Genomic DNA, 6,000 nt, shown 5'->3' with positions numbered 1-6,000 from the left:
GGTATCGTTTCCTAGGACAGAGTCTTGTGATCAATCTCATTAAATGAGGGAATAAATATTTTCCTTTGATTAGGGTATTCCAATAACTCAACCAAAAGTATATTACGGTAGGACTTCCCTGGTGGTCCAGTGGTTAAGTCCACTGCAGGGCGTGTGGGGTCAATCCCTGATTGGGGAAGTTCTGCATGCCTCATGGTGTGGCCAAAAAACCAAAAGTATATTAAGGTAGATTTGCTAGTTAAGGCCAATTTTTATTTATATTTTAGGGCAGGGAGGCCTATAGGTGTCTTCACTCTTTTAATTACTTATTTATTTTTTTAGTTTTTTTTTTTTCATTCATGTGGACCATTTTTAAAGTCCTTCTTGAATTTGTTACAGTATTGCTTTTGTTTCATGTTTTGATTTCTTGACCCTGAGGCATGTGGGATCTTAGCTCCCCAACCAGGGATGGAACCCTCACCCGCCACCCCCTCATTGGAAGGCTTCGTAACCACTGGACCGCCAGGGGAGTCCCTCCAACCCTCCACGGCATGTGGGATCCTCCCGGACCGGGGCACGAACCCGTGTCCTCTGCATCGGCAGGCGGACTCTCAACCACTGCGCCACCAGGGAAGCCCTGTCTTTTGTTTTTTAAGTTGATTCCTCAGGCTTACTTGACATTTTGAAAATAGGAAGAGAGTAGGCTGTGATGAGAGTCCTCCAGGCAGAATGAGAACCTTTCACACAGCAATTTGTTTTGTCCCACGCATGGAAAATCCCCAAACCATTTCTATTTCTTTTTGGAATAAAGTGAGCCAGTCTCAGGGCGCTTCTCTCTCTCTCTCTGGTTCTGATCCTCCTTACCTTCTGACTGCCTTCTGCTCACAGATGGAGACTGCAGATAGGCACAGAGCGCATGACGCACTTTCAGATGAAAGAGAGTGGAACGTATTCATTTTTTCAACTATACACGTATTTAAAAATAAGTAAACCTCCCTCCTTCCCTCCCTTCCTCCCTGCTTCCTGTCTCCTTCCCTCCCTCATCGTGATAGTAAATGGCCTCCATGTGTCCATACCTTAGTCAGCTCGGGCTGCCATAACCAAACGCCACAGACTTGGGGGCTTAAACAACAGAAACTGACATTCTCACAGTTCTGGAGGCTGGGGGGCGTCTAAGATCAAGGTTCCGTCAGGGTCCGGTTGTGGTCAGAGCTCTCTTTCTGGCTGCAGATGGTCACTGTGTCCTCACATGGTAGAGAGAGAGATTTCTCTCTTCCTCTTATTACAAGGCCACAGTCCTATCAGATTAGGACCCCACCTCATTTAACCTTAATTATCTTCCCAAAGATTCTGTCTCCAGATATGGTCACATTGGAGGTTAAGGTTTCAATATATGAATTTAGGGGGACACGATTCAGTCCGTATTTACAGCCTTGCCCTGCAGCTTTGCAGTCCTCTCTCACTGTGGTCTCAGTCATGTGGCTTGACTTGAAGCGTGAGGCAAGCAGAGGCTTGAAAAGTACACGCACGTTTGCACCTAATCTCTTACATAGCTGGGCTTGCTCACGCTACCTCGCCGTGAGAACATGCCCGGGCTGGCTTCCTGGAGTGATGGAGAGAAGTGGAGGGAAGCCTCGACCATCTTAGAACACACTGACAGCCAGCTGATCTCCCAAAATGGGAGAGAGCCCAGCCAAGTCAGCAGAACTGTCCAGAGACTCATAGACTGGAGAGACATAATCTACAGTTGTTATTTCAGGCCACTGCAAATGAGACCCAAAGGCTGAAACCATCCATACAACCTCCATTCTGTAAGAAGGGCTATCTGTTTGGCTCTGCTATACAGTGAAGCCAGAGGGGAAGGAACAGAGAGCCCATGGAGAGGGTGATGAGTCTCTCCCATTCGATCCCCGGGTTTGTATCTCACTGGTGTTTCTAACTGGGCTTGGAACTCTTCTTTCATCTGATCACTCCCCACTTAAAAACTTCCAGTGATTTCCCACTGTCAGCTGAATGCCACCCAGACACCACCACCTGTGGTCCAAGGCTCTCAGTAATCTGGCATAAACACACTTTTCCAATTTTAGTCCCCAGATGTGTCCATTCAGGTTTGCACTTCTTGTTGCCTGAAGGTACAAGTGCTTGCATGCCTGGTATTTCTGTCACTTTCAGTAGGAAGTCTACCTCTGTACACATTTCAGGGTTTGATTTATGTTGCCCTCCCAGAAAAATTGTACACATCTACCCTCCTGCCAGTAGGATAAGAGAAGGTTGGCTTCTTTGTATGCATTACAGCATTGGGTGTTATCGTTCTTTGTAATCGTTGCCAGTTTAGTAGGCATTCCTTTGGTTACTAATAAGGCTGAATAGTTTTTCATGTATTTAAGGGTAATTTGTAATTCTTTTGTTTCGTGAGTTTTTATGCTCTCGGCTAGTTTTTCTATTGTGCATTACAACTGTCATATTGATTTGTAAGAATTCTTTATTAAGGATATCGACTCTTTGTCATATATGTTGCAAAAACCTTCCTTAGCAGGTTGTGTTATTTTATTATTGCATATGATTTTTGATGTATAAGATTTTATATCTTATGAAGTTTAATATGTTTCTTTTTTCCTTTGATAGTAGCCATCTTAAGGGTTTTTTTGTTGTTTGTTTAGAATGACTATTTCTCTTTTAATCTCTTTATATCTTGTCTCCCAATTAGACTGAAGCTCTTTGAGAGAAGGGTCTCTTTCCAAAGTTGTACTCCTTGACTCTACTCTCTGCCCTGTTTCAGTGTAAGTGACAAATAAGTGACAGTTAATTCATTTATTGTTGTGACAGGCAGCCTTCTAAGATGGTCCCCAATGATCCCTGCCTCCTGATATTCACACCTAAGTGTAATTCCCTCCTTTTGAAAGCATGCAGAACCTAGTGACTTACTTCTAATCAAGGAAGTATGGAAAAATGATTGGATGAGATTAAGCTATGAAAGACTGTCATTTCGGTCTTGTTTCCTCTCTCTCACTTGCTCTGATGATGTCTACTGCTCTTGAGAGGCTCACATGACGAAGAACTGAGGGTAGCCTCTGGCCAACAACCAGTGAGGAGTGGGATCCTGCCAAAAAACACAAGACTGAGCAGGAAATGGATCCTTCCCCAGTCTGAGCCTTGAGATGGTCGCATCCCTGGCTGCATGAGAGAGGAAACTTGGGCCACAGGACTCAGCTAAGTGATGCCCAATTCCTGACCCACTGTGAAATAACAAATGTTGTTTTAAGCCACTAGGTGTGGGGGTAATTTTTTACGCGGCAGTAGATAACTAATACCATTGTTGAAAAAAAAATGCTCTAGTCTTTGTGTACTTTTCTCTGACCTCTGTTGGACAAAACCTCATCTTATTTACTGTTTCAAAAAGTAAAGGAGAATCTCTAAAGGGAGCCACATCAACCTTGGAATTCACAGTCTTTATTTAACATATTTACAATGAATTGATTTGCCAAGGATGCTGCTGTATTTCTCCGCTGTGGGCAATGGGAAACGTGTTTTTATTTATTATTCTTTCCCACAGTGTCTGAGGAGGATGGAGCTGCTGAGTAGAGGAGCCCCCTGTGTTTTGCTGAGCACAGTGATAAGTTAGAGGCTGCAAGCCTGGGACGCAGGTGGAACAACACAGACTGACTCTGCATCAGGGAAGAACAGTGCAGGAAATGTCAGGACCTGGAGAGAGGAGTCACATAGGGCGTTGGGATGGAAAAGGACCCTCTGTGGTGCATGATGGAGATGGGAATTTAGAGACATGAAGTCTGTCTAGTAGTGGTTTTTAAATAGTTCACTGTGGGGTGTGCAATAGAAATCCCTCATCTGGGATTCCTGTTACATTTTTAGCAAAGTTTACATTACTTCCTAAGCTTTCCTGAGAGTGGATTTTTAGAGGAACTAACAGTGCTGAATTCTGTCTCCAAGTAGGGCCTGAATGAAGTTAGGCATAGTTGCTGAAAGATGAGGGAGTCGTTGACATTCAGGTCACACTAGGATTGTGCTGTCAGCCCGGGGTAGGGCAGAGGTGCCCATGCCTCTCACCTCCTGCATCTCAGCTCCTAACTGGGCCTGGTACCTGGTTGCCAGAGCTCATTCACAGGTGGGCCCCTACCTCTGCCCCCAGGACACAAGAGTTTGGCTTTTCTCTCTCCTCTGCTCTCCCTCCTTAGACTCAGTTGTTCTCCATTGTATTTGTCCAGAGTCCTGGATTTTTTTCTGCAAGAATTAATACTAAAGATTTCTAAAGATTTAATCTAGTAAAATGAATCTCAGTTGATGTGTCAACTCCCCTAGAGAGAACAGGCTTTCTCCTTCAGATCAGCTAATGTCATGTTAAAAGGAAGTGATAGTCTTTGCTTCTTCCCCACTGAGTTGGGTTATCTGGGCCTCTTGAGGTGATAAATTTTAAAAGACACCCTGGTTTTCCATTCCATGGCAATAGGCTATTTTTGCAAGTTTTTTTGCAAGTTTTAAAGGGATTTTTCGACACTTTAAAAAACATTTTCACCTGTTCATTTGGTTTTTAATCTTCACTAGGGCCAGATATTCTTTGTACTTATAGGAATGGAGCTGGGCCCAGACCATCAGAAATGATTAAACCCACACGGGAACCTGCAGACCCCAGGGTTTGAGTTAAATGACTATCCCAGTGACTGCCAAAGATGGGGAGCTGATGTGAAAATTGAAGCAATTACCTAGATCACTCAGGCAGAAGGATTTCTGAGCCTTCTTTTCCTTGAACAATCCAGATAATTGCTTCAATTTACACTTCTCACTAGCAGTAGAGACTGGGATAGAAACGTTTCTCCAGGACTGAGCTGAATAGAGAAGCAGAGTGCTCAGAAAATGATTCTGATCACTCCAGAGAGAAGGGGGGATGGGGTGGGATTCACATGCCTTGATTTCTATTAGGCTCAAGCTAGTCAAAGGGAGACTGTTCATTGTTGCCTGAATGACCCAGATAATTCCTTACTCATTTTCTGTCCCATCTCAACAGTGAATTTTTTGGGCCAAGCAGGTGTTGCTGGTGGAGGCGTCGGAAGAAACTGTGGCTGGGGAACTTGGAGGCTGTTTGAGGCCCTTACCCTGTGCTAGTGGGTGAATTCCTCAGTTCCTTAACTGCCCTCAAAGGACCTATAAATTCCAGCTTCAAGAAGGCTTTGCTGGGTCAGGAAGGAGGGGAGTGGAGTAGGCGCTGTCCTGGAAGAGCATATCACACCTCTTAACGTAACCATGAGCAAAAATCAGGGCAGCAGGACTTGACCAATCCCTGAAGCAGATGACTCCTTTACTAGGGCACTCGGGGATTCATCGCTGCAACGGGAAATGCACATTTGTTGGATGAATGAGTGATGCGTGAACACATGAAAGACATTTATTGAGTTGCTACTTTGTGTCTGGCATTATGCCAGGCCTTGGAATAATTCACTTTATATTATTACATACTTTTCTTTCTTCTCATGCTTTCTTGGAAGGGGTGATTCCCTCAATCTCTTCACAGCCTCTCCCAGACCTTATTTCCAGGCATTTTGGCACATATTTCTCTCTCAATTCTCACTTATCCAGAAGAGATAATATTTTTAGCACCATTTCAACAGATGGTGTAAAAAAATCATTCAGAGAAGTTGAATATATTTTCTAAAGTCGCAGAACTTCCTAGCAGCAGAATGAATGAAAAATGCAGGTCCAGTGGTTAGGACTCCACACTTCCAATGCAGGGGACAGGGGTTCTATCCCTGGTCAGGTAACTAAGATCCCACATGCTGCATGGTGCGGGCAAAAATAAATAAATAAAATGAACTATAAAATTCTATTTAAAAATGCATATCCTGAGCCCAAGGCTCCATCTACAATGCAAGATCATCATTTCCAGGTTCATGTATTCATTCATTTGTCCTTGCCATTATCATGATCATGATGGACACGGGCTGATCATCCAGAAAATATTTTTATCAAGCACGTAAATGATACATGATCCCCACAACATAGATAAGGGAG

This window comes from Delphinapterus leucas, chromosome 8 (assembly GCF_059928025.1).
Source record: "Delphinapterus leucas isolate spDelLeu-1000000601 "Yukka" chromosome 8, BTC_Dleu_Yukka2, whole genome shotgun sequence".
Taxonomy (NCBI): Eukaryota; Metazoa; Chordata; class Mammalia; order Artiodactyla; family Monodontidae; genus Delphinapterus; species Delphinapterus leucas.
This window is presented reverse-complemented; position numbering follows the sequence as displayed.